This window comes from Lissotriton helveticus, chromosome 4_1 (assembly GCF_964261635.1).
Source record: "Lissotriton helveticus chromosome 4_1, aLisHel1.1, whole genome shotgun sequence".
NCBI classification, from domain to species: domain Eukaryota; kingdom Metazoa; phylum Chordata; class Amphibia; order Caudata; family Salamandridae; genus Lissotriton; species Lissotriton helveticus.
The window spans coordinates 1,945,751,284-1,945,775,588 of record NC_136063.1 but is presented as its reverse complement, the minus strand read 5'-3'; positions in this window follow the sequence as shown (position 1 = coordinate 1,945,775,588).

Genomic DNA, 24,305 nt, shown 5'->3' with positions numbered 1-24,305 from the left:
CAAGATTCTCATATTGTATTTATATTTTTAAGTTTATAAAAATTATCACTATATATAAAATAATGTTTTTTAGAAAGTTAAAGTACTAAGAATATTATTTATATATAATGGTAATTTGTATAAATATATGTATAAAATGAATATTCTAACTCCAAAAACAACTATACAACTATATGCACTTTCTCAAAGTTAGTTGTGCTGTAGTTAGAATTGTAATTCTGGCTCCCCCTCCATCCTAAATATATGTACTTTATTGAATGTTAGTAGGACTGGAGTTAGAATATTTAATTTTCCCCCATCAAATAATGTGCACTTTGCCCAGTGTTTCTGGGACTGGACATAGAAAATGATATCTGATTCCCACATATATGGGCTTTCATCATTGTTTCCTGGACCCAAATTAGACTACCCAAGCCCGCCACTAAATATTTAAAGTTTCCAACAGTTTGTAAGACTAAAGTTAGAATAGCAAAACTGCTCCAATCCCAGTTAGATACACTTTGTCAAGTGCTCCCGGCACTGGAGTTAGAATAGTAAATTTGACTCACAACCCCCTTTATATTTGCCCTTTCCACAATATTTATAGGACTAGAGTTAGAATAGCAAATCTGGCACCCAGTCGGGAAATAAATGCATTTCCCCAGTGTTAGTAGGACTGAAGTTAGAATAGTATATCTCGTCCCTGTCACCCAAATAAGTGGCCAATAAAAGTTGAGCTTGTGTTCAAATAGTAAATCTGACCTCCCCCAGTTATATAAACTCTCCCCAATGTTTATGGCACTGGAGTTAGAATATGAAACATTACCTCCCCAATTGTATGCCCTTTCTCTAATAGTTGTGGGGTGAAATGCACAATAGTTAATCTGCCCCCACCAAAAATTGATTTATATATATATTTGTATAATGTTTGTAAAAGCGTAATTTAAAAGGAATCTTTTTTAAATAATATTATCTATTGATTATTGACCTTTATAATTACTTTGAAAATATTTAGGTAATTTATTTTACAAAAATTTTAGATCATTAACTATTATTAAAGATATATTTTAAATATTTGAATTATATTTTAGAACACTATAGTTTGCAGTCTTTTTTGTTACTTTTGATGAAATACTTTGGTATTGTACGAGATATTTCTACACCTTCTATATTACTGACAATAGATATTTTGATAGTACATAATTTGGTCATTTTTATTGTAAGTATAGAATTCGACAATTTGGTAGTAGTTATGTTGACGGGGGGCTTGGGGGGGGGCAGCCGACCCCTGGGAGGTCCCCCCCCCCGGGCTGTTTGGGAGGGGCGTGTGGGAGCCATTTTGGAGCAGGCTATTGTTTGGGCTGGTTTTGGGCTTCTTTTTAGTTTTGGAGGAGCCCAGCCTATAAGGGTCGTGGGCTCCTCCTCCCGGCCACCATTTTAGGCTTAGGTGACCTGGTGGCCGGGTGTTAGTATAGTGAATTTTTTGTCACAGTTAGGTTTTCTTCTTAGCTTCTCTTTTTCAAATGGCAGCCGAGGACTATCGTGTCCTGGAAGCGATCCGCCTCCTTAGCGAGGCGGGCCGCCTGGATTTGGTTATTGGTGAGCGGCAGGTCGAGCAGCAGCGGCCCCCGCGACGTGCGTCAGCGGGAGTGTCGGCCGTGGTGGCGGCGTGTTTGTCTCCGAAGCATCGCCGTAATGAGGCGGTGAGTGAAAGGGGCAGCTCGCGTTCTCGCAGAGCAGCCCCGGCGGTCAAAGCGCAGCGGGGGAGGGGCTCGGGGCTCTCTGAGCCCGCTAGTGCGGGCGGTTTTGCAGCAGGGGAGCTGGCGGTCGGGGAAATCATGCAGGCGGCGCCGGTTGAAGTACCGGTGTCCGCCTTTCGGGAGCGAGCTGCTTCAGCTCCTTCGCAGCAAGGTCGCAGGGCCTCTGTGCAATGTGGGGGTACGCGGCGCTCTGCCTCGACCTCTGCAGTGGCGGTTGGTGACGTCGCTGTGGGGGGAGGGGTAGAGGCCCCATTGGAGCGCGGGCCGCTTTCTATTTTACCTATACAGAGCTGGCATGGTGAGAAGGGGCATGGAGCGGTGGTTCCTGGACAGGTTGTTTTTTCTCAGGATGTTTTGCAAGCGCAGGGGACGGCAAGGGGAGGGTTTGTATTGACTCCTCCTCTGCCCCATAAAGTTTCTTTTTCAGCTGCTCAGGAGGCTGGTTCTTCTTTAGAGGGAGTTGGTGTGGCAGGTTTATCCGGGGTGCATTTTAGCCCCTTATTGTTTTCTCCTCCTTTATCTGTTGGGAGGGAGGTTGTTTCAGTATGCAGTGGTTCTGTGGGTGAGGGGGAGTGGGCGCAGACTGGGGGGCAGGATGTTTCCCCCTTTTTGCAATCAGTTTTAGGTGGTGAGGTATTTGTTTTTCCTCAGGTTCCTTCTTGTTCTGTGTCAGACAAGGGTTTGGTGGGTTCTGATACAGTGTTGGGGTCCGTGGGTGGGGATCCCCCGGGGGTTAGGGTTTGGTCTTGGGGGGGTCTGGATATTTTTCCCTCTTGGGCAGAAGGGCTGCGTGATGCCGCTCAGTTTGGTAATGCTGAGTCTCGGTGTGCAGAGGGTACGAGGTCTGGCGTTGTGCAATTCCCGGGTTTACGGGTTGGTGGACAGAATAGGGCGTCGGGTTCTTTGGAGGGGGCGCAACGGGATGGCATGGCTTTGGGTTCTCAGGTACAGGGTCCAGCGTCGGTTATGGTTCAGTCTATGCTGGAATGCAGCAGTGATGAGGAGGTTTGTTCCCCTTCTCCCCCTCCGCCTCGTTTGAGCGCGGTTCTTAAGAATAAGCGGCCTGTTTCAGTTGATTTTCAGGAGGGCAGACAGAGTTTTGACGGGGCAGCGGGGGATGTGTGCCCAGCTGCTGGTTATTTAGGTGGTTTTAACCCTGGCACATCAGTCCGGCCTTTTTCTTTTCAGGTTAGGGAGCGGTCTGGAGCAGCGGACTTGGTAGGGCGGAAGGCAGCCCATTTGCGCCAAGGTGAAAAGAGGGTGGAGCCTTGCGCGGCACGTCCCGTCACAACGAGGGATCCCGTCGTGGCCAGTAAAAGCAGGTTCAGCGCGACCTCAGTGGCCCCAACAAGGGATGGCGGCGCAGCCAGTGTAAGTAGGTCAAGCGCGATCTCCCTGGCTCCACCGAGGGATTCCAGCGCAGTTGCCAAGAGCAGGTCAAGCGCAACTTCTCTTGCTCCGCACGGTCTTACAAATTTGATGACGGAGAATGTTGTTGTGAGTGGTGTTAGTAGTGGGGCGTACCGGCGAGTACAGTCGGCTTCCCCGCCTCGCTCACATCTAAGGGTTGGTAAGGCCCGTGATCGTTCGCAGACCCTTGATAGGGTCCGGAAGGAGGTGGTGTTGCCTGCTCCTCCCCAGTTGGATGAATCGTTAATTCTTGACTACGATGAAGATAGTCCTGAGGAGGGTGAAGTGCGGGATACTGTGTCCGGGGGGGGGACATTTTCATGTATCTCTTAGTTCTTCACAGGCACCGGTGGTGCGTGCTAGAGCGGAATTGTCCAGACCACGAGCGCTCGGCCCCTCAGTGAGGGCTCATCGGACGGCAGTTGACGTTTCGCAGGTGGAGTGGAGAGCGGAGCCGAGTCAGCCTCCTTTGTTACGTCCAGGTGAGAATGTGGAGCCTCCGGCTAAAATGGTGTCTGTGGGGTCTGGGGAGGATTTAGTCTCTACAGGGTCTGAGGGTAGGTTACATAAGGGCCGCTATGTTAAGGACCAGAGTGTGGGTACTGAGGGAGCTGCCAAGGTTGTGGCGGCTAAGGTTGACAGTGGGACTTCTACAGTCGCAGTTGACACAGGTAAGGTTTTGCATAGTAAAGAGTTGAAAATTAAGAAGTTGCCCTATATGGGCGTCACTAAGCCATTGGGAGCTCATTTAATGTTGAGCACTAAGGAGAAAATATGGAATGGTGAGTTTGTGGAACTCTTAAAGTTATTACATAGGGAAGTGCGTGCTAAAGAGGGTTCCAAGGAGGAGGAATACGAATTAGCTAAGCGCCCTAAAGTCCCATTGACCATCGAGAATTGGACGGCGGCGTTTTTAATATACGCCAGTGTATACTGTGAGAAGTTCCCTGAGCGCTGCGTTTCACTGTTCAAATACATGGATGTGATTCGTAAGGCTCAAATCACGAGAAATGACTTTGCTTGGGCGCAATATGATGAGGAGTTTAGGGCGCGTATGGCTTGGGATCCTGAGGCGAAATGGGGGGAATTAGACACAGACCTTTGGCAACACACTATGGGTGCGTCCACTAGTGGTAAAACAATCTTTACGGCCAGTGGTTTGCCTTTACTTTACCGCCCCTTTCAGGCGCGACCCACCCGGGGAGGGGTGGGGACAGGTACATCAGCACAGGCTAATGTTGGGACCTGCTGGGATTTCAATCGAGGGATATGCACTAGAGAGTTTTGTAAGTTCCGACATGAATGTTCGCAGTGTGGGAAGAAGAGCCACCCTCTGTCAAGATGTTGGGGACTCAGACCTCCGGGTGGGCAACAGTGGTCATAGCAGGGTGCAACACATCATGCCACGCCACAGACACCTCAGGCTCCCAGGGGAGGGAGAGGTTCATCAGGTGTTGGGCCCAAAGGCTCATACACCGGTTAATGTGCTACATTTGTCTGAGGCGCTACAAGGTTATGGGTCTGCTGAGCTGAGAGAGTTTTTGGTGTCTGGTTTCAGAGATGGTTTTCATCTCGGTTATGTGGGGCCTCGTGTGAGGAGGTGGTCGAAGAATCTTAAGTCAGCGGGTGACCATAAGGATATTGTCCAGGAGAAGTTGAACAAGGAAGTGTGTGAAGGCAGAATGGCAGGTCCTTTTGATGATTGGCCTTTGGAGAACTTAATTATTTCACCAATTGGAGTGGTTCCCAAAAAAGACCCGGGGCAGTTTAGGCTTATCCAACACTTGTCGTGGCCAGAGGGTAGTTCTGTGAATGACTTTATTGATGACGAAGCGGCCTCTGTCTCCTATTCTTCTGTTGATGTGGCCATGTCTTTGGTAGTGGCTGCGGGCCCTTCTGCTTTGATGGCAAAATGCGATATTAAATCCGCATTTCGACTGCTTCCAGTCCATCCTGAAGATTGGCCGCTTCTGGGTATCCAATTCCTTGGGAAGTGGTACGTGGACAAAGCATTGCCAATGGGCTGCTCCATGTCATGTGCGTTGTTTGAAACGTTCAGTACGTTTTTACAATGGTTCTTCACACAGGAATCTGGTCACACTTTGGTCACACATTATCTGGACGATTTCTTTTTTGTGGGTGCTGCTGATTCTTTAGACTGCCAGAATGCTTTGGTTATGTTCCAGACACTTATGGTCCATTTGGGTGTTCCTTTGGCTCCAGAGAAGACCATGGGTCCTTGCGCGACCATGTCTTTTTTGGGCATAGAGATTGACTCTCAGTCCATGCAAGCCCGTTTACCCCTTGATAAGAAACAGAACATTTGGTTTCTGGAATAGTGGTAGTTTGTACTAGGTTAAAAGCGCCACTGGGAGATGTGCACTTTCCTTATATATAATTGAGCAATAATTGATAACGGTGCTAAAAGGAGAAGAGAACCACTTTCCCTCTTCTAGTCAGGCGATGCCACAAAAGTTTGTTACTCCCTAGCACACGTTTAGTATTGTAAATGGTTGTTAAATACAAGTGTTTTCACAGTTCAATTCATACAACATAAAATAAATTTCTTATACTCTTACACGAAGCAGAAGGGACGAATCTCAATCCCGCTAAGAAAACAACTAAAAGCTTGCAGAGAGTGAACCATGATTTGAAGTTCACATCAATGAAGCTGGAATAATAAGAAAAACGACATCAATACCAGAACCCCATTGAGGGTTGGAAGTATCACCTCAATCTACAACGAACTTCAACAACGGAGAATAGCCTTGAAAAAGTCGGGGGTTACATTCCCCAGAACGACGAAACACGTGTCGGCTGTGACATCTCCATCAATAAAGAACAACAAAACCCTGAACAAAAGGATTTAGAAATTTATTTTATGTTGTATGAATTGAACTGTGAAAACACTTGTATTTAAGAAACAGAACATGTTGGAGTTGGTGGAGAAAATGTTACCTAGAGAGAAAGTCATGGTGCGGGAGGTTCAAGTCTTACTGGGTCACCTTAATTTTGCATGTCGGGTGGTCCGGGCGGGCAGGACTTTCTGTAGGCGTCTAGGCAGGGCTCTGTCTGGTTGTTACTTGCCACATCACCGGGTTCGGCTGTCAGCGGGTGTCAAAGAGGATTTGCGTATGTGGGTCACCTTTCTGCATTCCTTCAATGGTGTTCCTCTATACAGGGAGGTTGATTGGATTTGGGATGTGCAGATATTTTCTGATGCGGCTGGTAGTGAGGGTTTTGGCTTGTATTGGCAAGGAAGATGGTGTGCTCAGCAGTGGCCCGAGGATTGGAAGAATGGTGGCCGGAGCATTGCCTTTTTGGAACTGTTTCCGGTTGTTGTGGCAGTTACGCTGTGGGGCCAGGATTTAGCTCACAAGAAGGTTCTTTTCAGGATTGACAATCTGGCTGTGGTGCAGGTGATCAATAGACAATCTGCGAAGGATGTGCAAGTTCTGAAATTGCTCAGGGTCTTTGTGTTGGGATGCCTGAGATTTGATATTTGCTTTAGGGCCCTGCACATTCCTGGTATGGACAATGACATTGCGGATGCTTTGTCTCGTTCACAGTGGGAGAGATTCCGTGGGCTAGCTTTGGAGGCAGACGAGACGCCGACTCCCATGCCGGAACATCTGTGGACGGTAGGCAACACAGGGTCTTTCAGCTGGTGGTAGGGTCATTGGCACCTTCTACAAGAACAGCTTATGAGTTGGCGTGGAAAGACTTTTTGGCTTCTGGAGCTATCAAGAGGGAACTGCCGTGGCAAAGATCAGAGGATGTGGTTCAGTTTATTTTGTGTTTAATGGATAACGGTTGTCATGTATTCCTATAGGTTCTGAATCGATCCCCCTATTCCTGACCCTATTCTAGTTAAACAAACCAACAGGTTAACTAGCAGTCAGCCCATGAGGCAGAAAACCCCCATGATGCAGATACCGTTATCTGACGCAGTCACACTACGGCACAGGAACGTGTTATCTGATTAAGTCATAACGCTTGCGATCTAATTAGACAAGCGATATTCCTCCAGCCCCTGCTAAGGCATACGGAGTTCTCATAACAAATCAAACCTATGACAACCTGGGCAAAACCCTGCGGCCATTGTTTTGATTTCACCGAGAACTTCAGTAAAAGAATGTGCTAACGAGCAAGTCGTATGACATCCTTATTGACGTATCTATGTCCATCCTTACGTCAATCTCGGCACCTTAAAGGTATAAATATTACCGATCTTGCCCTATGCAAACACACGCGTGGTGACGAGACGGAGCAGCCATACTTGCCGAAGCCAAGAGCAGAGCAGACCCCGCTGGCAGCAGCCCCGCCTTCCTGACGCGCTGAGAGACGCGCTGCTTTCTCCTGCCGAGAATCCAGCACCGGCGTTTCTGGGCAGCCCTCACAGGCAGCCTGGAATATCGAGACCAGAGAGAGAGATACCATTCCTCATTCATCCTAACTTCCAGGTACAGAACTGAATAACCCCTCACAGAGAATTCTTTAGTTATTCACTTGGCAAAAACAAACTTAACTTAAACTGTAACTTTCTATTCCCGCCCACGTATTAGACTTAGGTCAGGTACACGGGGTAGGCGTATCTAGAAACACCAGTTGAGTACGTTTAGTCAAATGTAGATGTGTATGTAATATATTTAATTCATTTTAAAACATCTTATGGCTTAGAAACCATATCAATGTTTTTACAGTATTATTTTATACTATTGCTTTTAATGTATGCACTTTACTTAGCTATAAGTATTGCAATAATATCGATCCATTTCTCTTGTATGAGAAAAGAGACTGATCAATAAATAACACCTTTTTATTGAACACGCCCGTCTCTTCCTTTTCTCTACAATCTGATGAGACTAAGAATGCACGTACTGACTGAGTAAAATAGTTTGCCTTTTGTTCACACGACTCTCGAGATTTACTCTTGATTAGGGGAGAGCAAAGTTGTCATGTTCTATGGTTGTCAGAAACTAAATCCCTTCTTGTCTAATCAGGGAAGTTAAGTCCTCCTTGAACATTCGAGAAAGTTTCTAGTGAACTCTGAGCTAAGCTGGCAAACCCAAAACTTTAAGTCTAGTATCGACAGTAGTAGACCTAGTTAACGTCTGGCCTAGGCCTTTACTGCTGTAGGTATTATTCCAATGCGCAGAGCCTATTGGGATGATAGGAACTACACTACATGGCGCCCAACGTGTTTGGAAAGGGCGATAAAACTAACGTAAGACATTTAGAGTAACTCAGTCGTGCTTTCTCACTCAGACCCCTTTTCCCAAATACTCCAAAGACGTCTGGAGTGGGTGAAAGGTTATATCCGCCAGACCTCGCAGGAGTGAACTCCTATGTATGGTTCTTGGTATAGTCAACGCTGAAGGATAAACAGTTCCTAAATATTGTGCATCTAATCTTTGTTTCCATAAGAAACCTGATCTGCAAACAAAAGAAATAACCTTCAGGACAGTAAAATGTCAGACAATGAAGAAGAAAGAGAGGCAGTTAGATTAGCAGCTGAACTCGCAGCGGCTGATGCTGCAGCACTAGATGCGGACGGGGATATAATACTCATCCCGGTCATCAAAAGGAGATCTATAACCCTGAAACTTATAGAAAATGGACTGACACCTAGAGGTGGCACAGTCATATTCGTAATTGAGGCACACGAATATCGGCAGACAGAGGTATACTATTCATGGATACATTTTCCAGCAGCAAATGCTGTAACAAAGTACTTCCACTATTACAAAATAGAGGAACCTCCTAATGAGTACACTCCTTTCGAGGAGGTGGAAGTACCACTCAAATTCCAAGAGCATTTGCTCTTATTTGATGGCGCCCTAAAACATAACAATCACATCACCAGGCTCGGTCCTTTAGGTAGACCAGGAGCAACGTGGCCGGTCCTAGCCGGATACACACCACATCCAGACATCAATGGGATGTCTGTAGCAGAGCTGTTAACACAGCTAAAACAATTAATAAAAATTCATAGACAATTAGTTCAGTATGTGATGCGGACTTCAACAATTCAGCCAGAGATTAAACTTCCACAGCTGACCCCTCACCAGGGGAACACAAATAAAATTACACCACAGAACATCCAATCCTGCCTAGGTAAAGTACCGGCTAAACGGGAACAAATACCATTCTGGTTGGCACAGAAAATTACCCAAATAGAGGCGGTGTTTCCTGACACCACCCCGCTAGAAAAGCACAGGATTCTGACTATCTGTCTCCCAATGGGAATCGCACCACACATAGAGGACTGTGACACTTGGGGTACAGTCTTTGCTTCCATCTACACAAAAACGCACAGTGTTCCATCCATTTCGGTAATACCAGATGTGCTAAAACAAATTCAAGATGAATATGGTCCTGAACCCGCTTTAACTCTTGGTATGAAATTACTAAAAGACTTCAAGCAGGTCTCGGCTATACTATTAGCCAACATAAAAGGAGAAGCAGCAAACGTGGCGATCCGCCAGAGGTTAAAAGAGACAGATATAGCAGACCAACCAGCTGAAATTGCCAGAATCATAGAAAAATCCTATGAGGAACTAGGTAGAGATAGTTTAGGTGGAATACCAGTAAAACCACAACTGACTGAAAGTCCAGAAAAAATATTTTTTAATAATAATTCACCAAAAAAGAACTGGGATGGAAACAAACAATCCAATCCTAAAGAAAAGAAATTCCAGTCCAGAGGAAGGTCTCCTAGGCGAAGAGAGAAATCTCCGAACCAAAGACACAGGTCACCCCAGAGTGACCCCTCTGGGAGAAGATATAACCTTAGAAATAGGGATAATATAAAAAAGCCTGATAGATATCAAGACATTGATACACGTCCCTCTCAATCTTTTCAGACTTCCTCGCAGAAATCGGAAAGAAGAGGACGATCAGAACAAAGAGAAGAGCACACCAAGTCCAAAGACAAGGAACCTGCTCAGCTAAAAAAGAAATTACAATTTCCAAAAAAGAAGGTAGCCAGTATCAAGGTAGTTAACAATGCCGAGAATACTGAGGACACAACTGAAAAACGGAGAGTGGGCTCAGACAATGCTAGACAGTGCAGCAGAAGTGAGCATAGCTCGCAAAGTCCTTATGAATCATCTGGAGACAGTGGACACAAATGAATATCTTCAAGTGGAAACTGCGGACACCAGAGTTAGCAAACCTCACAAAATATACGAAATAACATTGCGTATAGAGGGGGATAAGACTAGGAAAATAAGGGGACTATTTTGGGATAATCTCTCCAAGGGCTATGATATCCTTCTAGCTGAAAAAGACTGGCCACCAGAGTTTGTCAGGGAGTGCCCTCATGGCGAAGAAGTAATTATGCCTGCCTTCTCAAATCAAATTCCAATTCATAAAAAATACACACTTGCTAGAAAGTGGGCAGTGGCTTTAGCTCCTGCTTTATATAAAAATCACGTGGGATGGGATGAGGATTCTCCTCCTCACAAAATCCAGTTAAAATCACAACCAACTGCACAAAGGCAGTACCCAATTAAGCAAGAAGCTAAAAAACAGGTAAATGAAATACTAGATCAGCTAGAATACCAGGGGGTGATTGAAACTTGCACCTCACAAATGAACAACCCTTTGTTTCCGGTCTCCAAACCAGACAATTCATATCGTCTAGTTTTGGATTACCGACACCTTAACACATGTTGCAAAACTTTTGCAGTGCAAAACTCACATAGTGCTGCACTAATGAATAACATAGTGCGCAAAAAATACAAAACAACATTAGACATCTCTAACGGATTCTTTTGTCAAAACATAGCACCAGAGAGCAGATATTTAACTGCATTCTCAATAAATGGCACTCAAAAACAATTCTGTCGGTTAGCCCAGGGGTACAAGAACAGCCCGGGGGTATTCTCAGCGAGAGTAACAGAATTACTACAACTATATGATGATGAAGCATTATCTTATGTCGATGACATTTACTTAACAGATGATGACTTGGAGACTCACTTGAAGAGAGTGAACACCATAATACTTGGGTTCGCAGCAGAGGGTTACAAATTCAACTTTAAAAAATCCAGAATTGCCCATCTGAAAGTCCTGTTCGTAGGATATGAATTATCAAATGTAGCCTGGCTTACAATCTTCTAGAACTAGGAGAAATGAAAAATTTAGAATATGAAAAAACATACCCTCTGCCAATCGACATTCTGCCTTTACGACATTACGCCTGTGTAATCTATACAGACGGACATGCTCAACCTCCCGTTTGGGGAGAACAGGCATACAACCCCACATGTGAGATTACAAAAGAAGTGTGGCGCGGAGGTAAACTAAAACCTCTATTAACAAAGACACACTCAGTAGAAACTAATTCAGAACAACAAACTGAAATATTAGCATTGAAAATGGCGCTAGATAATGCGGATCGCGAATTCCCGACACTTATAGTGTCAGATTCATATTACTGCGTCAAATCATATAACAAGGATTTGCAGACATGGATTCGAAACGGTTACAAAGATGACACAGATGCACCAATAAAGCAGAAACTGCTCTGGGAACAAATAGCTCTTTTACAAAAAGAACTACCAAAGACTCACGTGACACACTCACTGAGTCATCAGCGTGATGGCGTTCACGTTGCAGGGAATTCATTGGCTGAAACAGCCACAGCGGCAGCCACTAAAGCGGCTCCCGTAGATCGAAAAAAGCGTACATTAAAACACATTGACGGTGAAACAGTGCTGGCAGTGAAAACGTCATCAAAAGGCGACTGCTCAGCGTTACCGATCAACTATCCACTCAATTATACATACATAATAGATGCAAACTCCGTCCCTTTTGCTCGAATCCCTGGAGTGGGGGATAGGGTGATTCCAAACATGGACAGGAGAAACTTGTTAATCGCAGACGCACATATGGGCGAGGGTCTCAGACACCTAAAAATAAAAGATTCTCTGGAAGAATTACAATCACGGTACTGGTGGCCAGGCATGAGTCTGTGTCACACCATGTTTGTAAAAAACTGCCCAAACTGCAACAGAGATCGCAGTGGGGAGAGAAACAGTTTAATACCTCGTCGGTTTACTCCAGGAAAAATCAGGAGTAAAAAGGAAGGGTTGCGATTAACATATACAGGCTAGTTCCACTTATAATGTAGATCACCAGCACTCGGCTGACGTCCGGACATTAGTCTAAATGGCATATACGCTAAGAGCATGCTATGTTTGACCATTGTCTCCACTCTAGCCCTCAAGCCTGGGGGGAAACATGGCCAAATGAGCATAGTCCAGCGGGAATCTTCTCACTTCCTTCCTGAGGGTACGGGATGGTGTAAAGAAAAAACCAAGGCATAAAGCAATCTATAACGGAAAGGATATTAGGTTCGGGAGCTGGGTGGGTCAAACATCTAATAAGTGTCCAACGTAGTCTCAATAACTTGCCAAGAAATTCTCTGAAGGGATTCAGTGCGTACGAATTATTATTTGGAACTAGGATGATGATCTCTGACATTGATAGTCAGACTTCAGTGGTGAAAGAAAAAAGCTTTGATATCAAAGACCGTTTGGCTATTTTGCAGGACTTAAACAAAACAAGAAAAGACCTGAGCAACATAAAGTTGAAACAACAGCCAACAACCACTGAAGAACCACCACCTGTCCCAGCAAGACCTGTCTGGATTCCAAAAGTCGGGGATCTAGTCAGGGAAAAGATCGCGGTAAAGAAGGAATTTGGGCCTTCTTACAGAAAATCAGTTCCTGTCTTGTCTGTCAACGGGACAAGATCAGTTGTACTACCGCCACTTGCTGGTAAAAAGGAGAACCGAGTTGTATCCATCGACCTGGTAAAACCACAACATGTGGCCGATAACAAACAGTAGGCCAAGTGGACTCCCAATAAGTAGCAGAACACCAAGGTTTGCTACCAGTACAGAGGTCCTAACGAAGAGGCTCATCACATTCGAAACGCCTACAGAAGAACAACAAGGACTATGCAGCAATGCAATAGAACTCAGACCTCTGAAAACCCAAATAAAAACATTTAGCAGAGACACACCAATCTATAATGAAGTACCAAGTGAAAATGCAAGAAACAGAAATCCTGAACCAATTGGAACAATTGACAGAACTGCATCCGGCTACTTCATAAACTTCGATGATTCCTCTGAAGGCTTCAGTGAATCAAAGACACAGCCATCATCAAAAACCTTTAAAGCTAAAGCTAAGGAACTTTTGAAACAACTGAAAGAAACATATCTGATTTCTCCATGGATTGAATTTTGGGTGGGTTTTGGTGCATTTATCCTCATACTTTGGCTCATCATGATACTAACATTGGGACGCTTCATTGAGGGAAAATATGCTAAAATGGACACAGCAAGTCAGAAAATCAACTTGATCCTCAAACCACACACATCTTCACACGTCGAGAAAAGAGAACTTTCTTCAGCCAACTTCACAGCCAATCCGATACCTGGTGGGGTAGCCTGGGACAACACTGACTATGAAATTTATGGTCCGGTCGAGATCCTGAAATATCCACACCAAATTAAGATCTCCTTGAGTGACTTTGCAAAACCAAACTCATTTGCTGATGATTGGGACTTCGAAAGCATTAATAATATGATGTCTGACTTAGTAATGTCTGCTAAATTTACCAAACATGATTATTTGCAGGGTTCTACAAATTATGATAGTATGTATTGCTATGCCCACTATGGTAACCAGTTTTTACATAGATCTGCACAACCTAGAAATGTTTTAAATTATAATCAATGGGAACATTGTGCAACACCTCCAAAAGGGAGCTCAAGAACCGTTTACGACAAATATTCATATTTTCAGGTTTTAACACAAGTAATGCTGAAACATTTTATTTTAAATTGTCAAACAAAACAGCGACCAAGACCATGATAACCAACACAAAATTGTTATATTCAGACTCATTCTTTGAAAAAATGAATACTTTTGGATTTGATTATTGGGACAAAAATGTTGAATTGAAAAGTGTTTGGGGTACAAAAGAATGGCAAGTACAGGGTATAGAAGCTTTGTTTAGAGCCTGCATGATCCCAGAACAAATGATATTTTTAAATGACACTGTTCAACAAACCACCTGTCTTGGCCTAGCCAAAATCAAAGATTTAAATAAACCGTCTATTCCAAAGCCAACAATGTTTAGCAATAACTCTGATACAGATGAAGAGATAGACGTAAACCATATATTAAACCAAAACAGAACACATCCTGATTGGAAACAGTGGTTGATCTGGCCCACAGATACTAATAACTGTCAAGACAGATTCCTGAACAAAACACAGGGGTTCAAAATGACCAGGCCAGACCCTAGATATCCTCAAAGACATCACCCAGGGATAATAACAACCTACAGTGTGGGCAAATTATGCCTTCAGTGGCTACAAACTTCCACACTGGCAGAAATTAAGCAACACCTAACTTTACTTACTGATGGTGCTGACTTGCGTGATTTTACTTTGGGACCACGCAAACAGCGTCAAAAGCGTTTCATAGCAGCCTCTGTATATGCAGCATACAATGAGGCCTGGAAGGTTACTCAAATTGAAACAGCAGAGAGAATACGGGAAATTGACCGTATTAATTTGGAAAAATCACTTTCTGTAGTGGACAATGGGTTAATGACTCTGTCCTCCAGAATTTTTTCTTTGGACAGCATTGTGTCTTCAGCAATCGATATATTATCGCAAGACTTACTGTTATTACAACACGGTCAGTCACAATTGCGTTCTATTGTACAGCTTGGCTGGACGTTACAAAATCTGCGTTCAGGCTATGTGCCTTGGCGTCTAATCAACACAACGTCATTATTCCAAATCTTTAACCTTACTGATAGACAAATCAGTATGGCACAAAAGGGTGCTGATTATACAATCTTGAGCATTGAAAAACTCGAAAGATTACCAGTGACAATGTCAGAACGACCTGTCAGTGAATGGATAATACATGGGATAATAAATATTCCAATCTCAACCTTCAGGTTTCAATACTGCCAAAAATATATACAGGCTGGCATGTACGAGAAATTGGGAAAGGGGTACCTTAAAACAACATGGAACCTGCCCTATTCACATGCATGTGTCAGTAATAAAGGACAGAAAGTGTTTCTTAGTGGCAACAATTGTGCGATGTCACTAAGTGGCACACTTCTGTGTAACGGAATTAGTTTGCATGGAGCCTGTGAAGGGAATTCATACAACCTTTCATGTCACCAGCAAGGCGCACCTGCAACAGAAATAGAACCATTCTTTCAAAGACTCTATAATGGGAGTTACATCCTTATTGTAGACCGCAGATGTTGTAGTCTTATGCCCGGGACTCCTTATCTAGTAACTACGACTGCGAAGGTCAAGTGCTGTGGACGCTCATTGTTCCCCAGCTCCTTCCCAGACAGGGAGGCAAGGGCATGGCCCGATTTGAAAATTACTTCTATTCGAATAGATACTTTAAGCAGAATGAAAACAGTGCTTCTTCAGACGCCTACCAGGCTCTCGTCATCAAAAGAAACGTATGATCTACAAGTCACAAGGACGACTGCAGAGATACATACATTATTATCAACTAATTCCCCCGTACATTTCGCGGAAATCCTGAATGAAATCTTAAATATTTCTGATACCAATGGGGTCTCAAAGGTATTTAAGACAGTATTTTCGATGGCATTAACACCATTCAAAGCCATACTGGGTATTTTTCCAGATTTCGTCCATTCGATTTTTGGCGGACTTCCCCTGATCTTGGGACTAATTGCAGGAATCCTATTCTTAGTCCTTATTTTTCGTTATGGCAACCCATGTCACAGACAAAACTCTTGCGACAAGGGAAGAAACAATCCTAGCCATTGGATACCGGGACCGGATATCAAAAATCCTGGGACTCTCCCGGCTTAGAGACCTGAACATGACTTGGTTTCTATCATTTCGACCAATGTGGCAAAGATGTGTTTTACCTGTATTAAGGTGTCTGCTATGCGGAGAAGAATGCGTGTTAGACACCTGTCTGACGCTACAATCGGATGCGCCGATGGATGCAGAAACATTGTTGAGCCCGATCAAGGTTCATGCTTTGTGCTGCCCTCAAAGGCTACCAATCCTGATGACGGCATTCGTGGAAGCTTCACCACTACGATTGATGGGTAGTGAAGTTCAAGATGAAAGCAGCATCGAACAGGTACGACCTTCTGTCAGCAATGCGAATCAGAATGTCAATGGAGACAATCATGCACAAGAATGCATGATTACACCTATTTCCGAGTTAGTGGAACTTTCCCAGGAAGCTGTTGACAGTTTTTTCGAAAGCCTAAATGATATGATGTTCTCACCCGAACAGAAATAGAGACTTTTGAGCAAGCTCGCACACGGCGTTCCCTGAATTCGGCCTTCAACTTTAAATAATAAAGTCACATGAACTATTTTTCACTCCAGTTCACGGACAGCAACTCTTTCAGAAGCCCCAATTTATTTTTTCGGTTTTTCGGGACACTTATCTTCTGCTTAAAGTAAGAAACTATTCCTAAAGAACTAAGATTTCTATTTTTTAGATACTTTATAGACTTTAGCTGCCCGCTGGTATGTTCACAAATATTTTATTCTGTGATGGAATGGTCTCGAAACTTTTTTCTGTATTTAAGAAACCATTTCATGTGTAATTCTCATATACCAAATAAGCAATAATGTATACAAATGCGTGATTACTTTAGCATTATTCCATAGCTTGAGTGCATACAGTATATATGTCTGCAAATTTTCCGTATATTTGAAGAATTTCAAAATGCATTTATGTATTTTGGGGTGGTAAGGTATACACACTACTCTATAGTATGTTGTACTATGTTATACTATGCCTAGATTAGTAAATATGTCCATAGTTAGCGTGGAGTGGGTGTCATGTATTCCTATAGGTTCTGAATCGATCCCCCTATTCCTGACCCTATTCTAGTTAAACAAACCAACAGGTTAACTAGCAGTCAGCCCATGAGGCAGAAAACCCCCATGATGCAGATACCGTTATCTGACGCAGTCACACTACGGCACAGGAACGTGTTATCTGATTAAGTCATAACGCTTGCGATCTAATTAGACAAGCGATATTCCTCCAGCCCCTGATAAGGCATACGGAGTTCTCATAACAAATCAAACCTATGACAACCTGGGCAAAACCCTGCGGCCATTGTTTTGATTTCACCGAGAACTTCAGTAAAAGAATGTGCTAACGAGCAAGTCGTATGACATCCTTATTGACGTATCTATGTCCATCCTTACGTCAATCTCGGCACCTTAAAGGTATAAATATTACCGATCTTGCCCTATGCAAACACACGCGTGGTGACGAGACGGAGCAGCCATACTTGCCGAAGCCAAGAGCAGAGCAGACCCCGCTGGCAGCAGCCCCGCCTTCCTGACGCGCTGAGAGACGCGCTGCTTTCTCCTGCCGAGAATCCAGCACCGGCGTTTCTGGGCAGCCCTCGCAGGCAGCCTGGAATATCGAGACCAGAGAGAGAGATACCATTCCTCATTCATCCTAACTTCCAGGTACAGAACTGAATAACCCCTCACAGAGAATTCTTTAGTTATTCACTTGGCAAAAACAAACTTAACTTAAACTGTAACTTTCTATTCCCGCCTACGTATTAGACTTAGGTCAGGTACACGGGGTAGGCGTATCTAGAAACACCAGTTGAGTACGTTTAGTCAAATGTATATGTGTATGTAATATATTTTATTCATTTTAAAACATCTTATGGCTTAGAAACCATATAAATGTTTTTACAGTATTATTTTATACTATTGCTTTTAATGTATGCACTTTACTTAGCTATAAGTATTGCAATAATATCGATCCATTTCTCTTGTATGAGAAAAGAGACTGATCAATAAATAACACCTTTTTATTGAACACGCCCGTCTCTTCCTTTTCTCTACAATCTGATGAGACTAAGAATGCACGTACTGACTGAGTAAAATAATTTTCCTTTTGTTCACACGACTCTCGAGATTTACTCTTGATTAGGGGAGAGCAAAGTTGTCATGTTCTATGGTTGTCAGAAACTAAATCCCTTCTTGTCTAATCAGGGAAGTTAAGTCCTCCTTGAACATTCGAGAAAGTTTCTAGTGAACTCTGAGCTAAGCTGGCAAACCCAAAACTTTAAGTCTAGTATCGACAGTAGTAGACCTAGTTAACGTCTGGCCTAGGCCTTTACTGCTGTAGGTATTATTCCAATGCGCAGAGCCTATTGGGATGATAGGAACTACACTACAGGGTTTAACCAGAGTTACTATTGCTGGGAAGTTGGCGGGCGTTTCATTTATGGGTAAGTTGTTATGGGGTTATTCCCCGTCTGCGGGGGAATTGGGTCGGAGAATGTTGGAAGGGTGGGCTCGGGAGTGGGGTGGTGTTCAGGCGGTGAGGTCTCCTTTGTCATGGCAGAGGCTGGCAAGTGTAGTGGCGATTTTGCCGGCAGTTTGTAGGGATGAGTCGGAAGCTTGCCTGTTTGCCACCTTGATGGTTTGGATGTTTTTTGGCGCTTTTCGGGTGTCTGAGTTGTTGGGTAATCGGTTTAACAAAGGAGTTTTGTGGGATGATGTTCGTTTGTCAGGTAAAGGAGTTCATATCTGGCTTTCACATTCGAAGACAGATCAGAGGCAACAAGGCAAGGGTGTTTGGTTGGAAGCTGTTTCTTCATTGGAGACTTGCCCTTTGCGCTGGGCGCGACGCTGGTGGGAGCTTTCGGGTGGGGTTTTGGAACACAATGTTTTTCAACACTTGGATGGTTCTGTGGTCACTACATATCAACTGCGCATGGTGTTGCGGAAAGCGCTGCGTCAGCTTGGTTTTGATGAGTCTCGTTATGACACACATTCTTTTCGAATTGGAGCTGCGACGGAGGCTTTTAACAGGGGTTGGTCAAGGGAGGACATTATGCGTTTGGGGCGCTGGACTTCAAACTGCTTTCAGCGCTATGTCCGATGTGAGGTTGGGGATGCGCCCTCGTCTTCTTCTGTTTTGCCTTTCTGATACTTCTTTTTCTTGCAGGTTCTGTGGCTGGTCCTCGTTCCGCTTTCCTGACGATATGGATTGTGGGACACTCCTTCGTTAAAAGAGCTCAACTTCAAGCTCGTTTGAGTTACTTTGGTGCTATGCTGGGCTTCAATTAACGTTTATTTAATGTTGTTTGGAAGGGTAGGGGGGTATGTTGTGGAAGGATCTTATTCCAGCTCTTAACTCGTGGTTGGTGGGTGGGGTTTGTCCTGATATTTTAGTGTTACATCTTGGTGAGAATGACCTGTGTTCAGTTAAAGGTGTTGTTCTTCTTAGGACCATGAAAAAGGATCTTTCTTTGTTACATCAGCAATGGGCTGGGTGTCACGTCCTGTGGACAGAATTGATCCCGAGGAGGTGTTGGCGAAATGCGGTTAAACCTAAGGCTATTGACAAGTCTCGCAGGAAGGTTAATCTTGAGGTGTCTCGGTTTTGTCGAGATTTGGGGTTTGGTCGGATTGTTCATAGTGACATCCGTTATGATGCTGTAGCCTTTTTCCACAGTGACGGGGTTCATTTGTCCCGGATGGGGATGGATTTGTATCTTTTGGAACTGCGGGAGGTTCTGTCCCGCTGTTTGAAGGTCCGAAGTGTTTTGGTTTAGTGTGGTTTTACCCCCCAATTTTTTCCCAGGTTTTGAGCGCTGTTTGGGGGGGCAGAAAGGTGGGTTTCGGTGTTCCTCCCCCACTGCTTTCTGGGTGGCGGATTATTTTGATTTCACACTGTTGGGCATGAGGGGAGTTGATATTTTGGAATTTGGATTTTGTCAGGGGAAGTTGTGCAGGTGGAATTCGGGTTTGGAGGCATAGGCTGGGGGATCTGGTCGGGCTTTGGCTGTAAGTGGGGTTTTGAGATATGGTTTTGGGGCATGTTGAAGTTATAATGTTGTAATGGGGCTGTTGTATGGTTTTAATATGTGATGGGGTATGTACGGGTGGGGGCGGGTTTGAAGGAGGGTGAGGGGCGGGGGTGGGTGTTTTGGGGGTTGGAAAAACAATACAATCAATTGGTAAAGGTTTAGATTGTTAGGCTGTTGCCGAGGTTATGTTGTGTAAATGTGCACCTGTTTCATTAAAGCGGCCTTTTTCACACTCTACTTGGTCTCTGAGTCTGCTCACTCCCCCCCACCACTCCCTCCCAAATCACTATTTTGATACATAGATATTTTTGGTACAGATATTTAGAGCAACAACTATGAAAGAACTAACATTAGGTTTTCCACCTCTATTTTTGTAATGTGTCTGCAAACATTTTCGGTTTTTTGTTTCTCCAGTAGTCCGAAAGTATCAAGATGCTTTTTTCGCTGCAGACTGGCAGGATGGAATCGACCAACCTCCATCTACTGTATTTTTGTGTTGCTATATTAGGCTCTGTATTCTGTAAGTCCATCTTTCAAGTAATATGCGTTTCTAACCCTGTTTTCCAAATTCTCACAAGCACTAAACGAATATATCTTCCGTTCACTATTGCTGTAAACCACATCAAAACTAACTCAAACCCCACCAGCCTTACAGTGGTTTTCAGACAGTAGGATGCCCAGATGGATAGCGTGATGCTGTCTAGTGGCAAACTGCACTATATTTAGTGTTCACGTAAATAGAAATAAATGCAACTGTTACAGAGAGGAGCAAAAGGCTTTAAAGGTGGCCTGCTTCCTGTTTTATTAAAAGGTGTATCTCAAATAAACAAGATGAAAAGTCGAACTAAACAGCACTTGCACGTGGAAACTGTGATTCTTTTATCAGAAATGGTCACCGAGTTCGGCCATTTGTATTCATTGTCATTCCCAAAATCCAGCAGATCGATAAAGAAATAATGAACATATCTCTACAGAAAAACCTTTCATTCGCACAGAATCTCAAAGCGGTCTCCGGATAGAGGAATCGGCCCGCAGCCGCCACCACTGAGGTGAAACGCAGCGGCCTTTCTTTGCAGAGAGCTACAGTAGGCAGCCATGATATTTTTTCCCTAGCTGATTTGAAATTACAAAAGGAATGTGGAGAGTTCAGGAAGTGTAGCCAGTATTGTAATTCATCCAAGACGCTGTCAGCCGAAGTCCTGCCTTCACATTCATGTGCGCCCAAGCATTGCTGACATCTGAGAGTCAGAGCGCCGCACAATGGAGCGGCGGGATAACACGATGCGCGAGCTAGGTATGAAAGAGCGGAGACATGGCGTTAAGAGGTCGGGCGGCTCGCAGGGCTCATGCTAGAGATGGTCCTTTCTTTCCGGAGAAGAGTTTCAAAAGCTCGACTTGGGCACAAAGAACGTACATTGTATGGCCTCCAGTGGGCCTTTGAAGGGCTCTGGCCACACTACAGGGCTGCGTGCCGCACAAAATGTGGCAAACGGAGACGTCAGCGCCTTGGCCAGAGCGCCAACAGAACGTGCAGGTGGGACGGCCCACCTCAGTATTTCTACAGGTTGGAAATTCGAAGGCTGAAAGGCAAAGCGCAAGAAGCGTAAGAGAGATGTTCCAAAAAAGTAATACAAAATATACATTCGATTAGAAGCAGGAGTGGGAGAAACTGTGTGATTTTCTACAGGTGTGTACTACTACAATTTTGGCAAATATTAACCGCATTGTGTGAATTAAGCTTGCCAGTTCTCTAGACAAAAATTGTACTCGAATAATGCATTTGAATACAAAAGTCATGCAAGATACCTGTCCGATGTATTTTCTAGACAGTTTCTGTAAAATACATTAAACATTGCAAGTGCAGAGTACGCACCCGCAGCACACTTCTGGTGCTCACTAGACATTTTCGTTTCGAACGAGTCTCCTGTCAGTGAAAAATATGTCCAAATCAAAAGTGCATGAAAAACAACAAAACATGTGAAATACTTATACTCCAATTATCAGAAATGACACTAGATTATGCTCGAGTAAAATATATTTTACACAACGCTAACTGTATGTTAGGCCTGGGCAAATTTGTTTCACCAGCGTAATCCCTTGTAATTTTGGTAATTTCATGTTACGCTTGTTAGGTGCAATCAGTGAAATCATGCTATTCTGCCACGTCATGTAATTATGCACACTTTGTGGCAGAACTTAAATGCAAATTTACACAAACAATGCAAACTACCAGAGCCTGAGTTGTTGCTGTTTGCAGCGCTTGTATTTTTGGCACTATATTTTAGATGGAATGAATCCTCCCGTCCAGAATGGATGAGAAGATCTATTTCTTAAAATACAGCACCAAATGCCAGTTTTGCATTCTCACAATTGTATGTAATGTCGCATAATTTTTCAGAAATCTTGTGTAATTACGCAAAAACAGATTGCATGAATTTCACACACCCTAATATGTATTTACCACATTTTATAAAGTGAACTGTATTGACTACCTGGTGCTGCTAGATCTGGTGGCTCAGTGCACTAATGCACCCACTCAGTGGTTGCCGGCACAGGTAAGCACGGTGCGGTGCGACAGGTGCGGGGTGGAAAGGGTAAGCCGACAGACCTATAGGCATAATAAAATAAATAATACCTATTCCGTCATCTGTTTGCTTCCCCCCCGTCGCACCCCGCCCCACCCCACCACCTCACCATACCTACCTGTGCAGGCCAACGCTGCATCAACTCCAAGGATCAGAGCTTGACTTCACAATCATAGTTCAAAATCCTGATAGCTCCACTCTCCTTTCATACATACTTCTAAGGTTAATAAAGTGTACCATTGAGTTGGGTAGCAATAACCATCATTCACTGCCAAGATGTCAGAAGGGATGATCATGCACCTTCTTAAAAAAGTCAAGATGTACAACACTGACTTGATGAGCAGCATTCAGATCTGCGACGTTCATATTCCATACAGAACACTGCTGAAGGTGCATTATCACAGTACCAAACACGAACAGCTAAAATTCTATGGTGGAAATGTTTTGTCTTGGCTCGCTAACTGACTCTATATAGTGTCACCACCCTAACATGTCTCTTGGCATCATGCACACACTATTCTCAGAAATCTGATTTCAGACTTTCTGACCTATACTGGAATGACAGAGAAAATAAAAGCCATCTAAACGAATGGCTTGCATATTACCCTAAATGTATATGCTAGAGCATGGGAAATAGGGCTTGGGCAAAATTGAAAAGTGTACTAGAAAGCATCCACAATAATCTTTTACATTCAACACAACACACTCCATACCCACGCATCCAAGCGTGGACAATTGGCATATTGCAAAACAAATCCACCCTCAAATTATTCAAATGAAAGTGTCATAACTGTGGAATATTTACACCAACAATTAAAGATGAATACAAATAAAAAGGCCACAAAGACTCTATGCACAGGGCAATCAATAACTTATTCCACAGCCCATATACAACATATATTACAAGTCTCTGCAGGCAACATTTCAAATATTGTCAACCACTCAAAAGGCTTCATTCTGAAAGCCATATTCTCAGTTCCACCCCGGGTAGTGGAGGATCACAACACTGGCAGGACAATGTGAGCAAACCAAAGCTTTAAGGAGACCGATAGGTACTAGGCTGGGTGAAATTTTAAATAAGCAGAACAAATTCTTAAAATCTATAATGTTTCGCACATATTTTTTAAAATATTTTTCGGAAGATATCCATTGCACAATTTCGAGAATTTGTTTTTGCCCAAAGGAGATTGATTAATATAGAAAATAACTCACTGAGAAATATTGTCTGTTGGAATGAGTTTCCAGGAGCAACCTCATGTGACTTTTTTTTATTTGAGATATGCCCTCGCATGAAAAGTAATGCGAGATTCTAGAAAATCACATCTCATGATCTTAGGGTATTTGGACAAAATATTGAGTTTTATATATCGGTTGCAGGAATATCAGAAAAAAAAATGTAATACAAAAATATCATGATGCAGAAATATTGTTGTCAAGAATATCGATTTTTTAGTAATATCATTTTCAAGAATGTTGTAATGGTTAATCTTATTTTCAATAACACAGTTGTAAAAATATTGTTTTTTTAATTATGTTTAAGTGTGTTAGCTTATACATTCATTTTATGTGTTATCATTGTTTGTATAATTGTTAATAATATTTTAAATAAAGTTTGAAATTGTAAGTGAGTTATTATTTTAATTTTAATTGCTAATAGCAA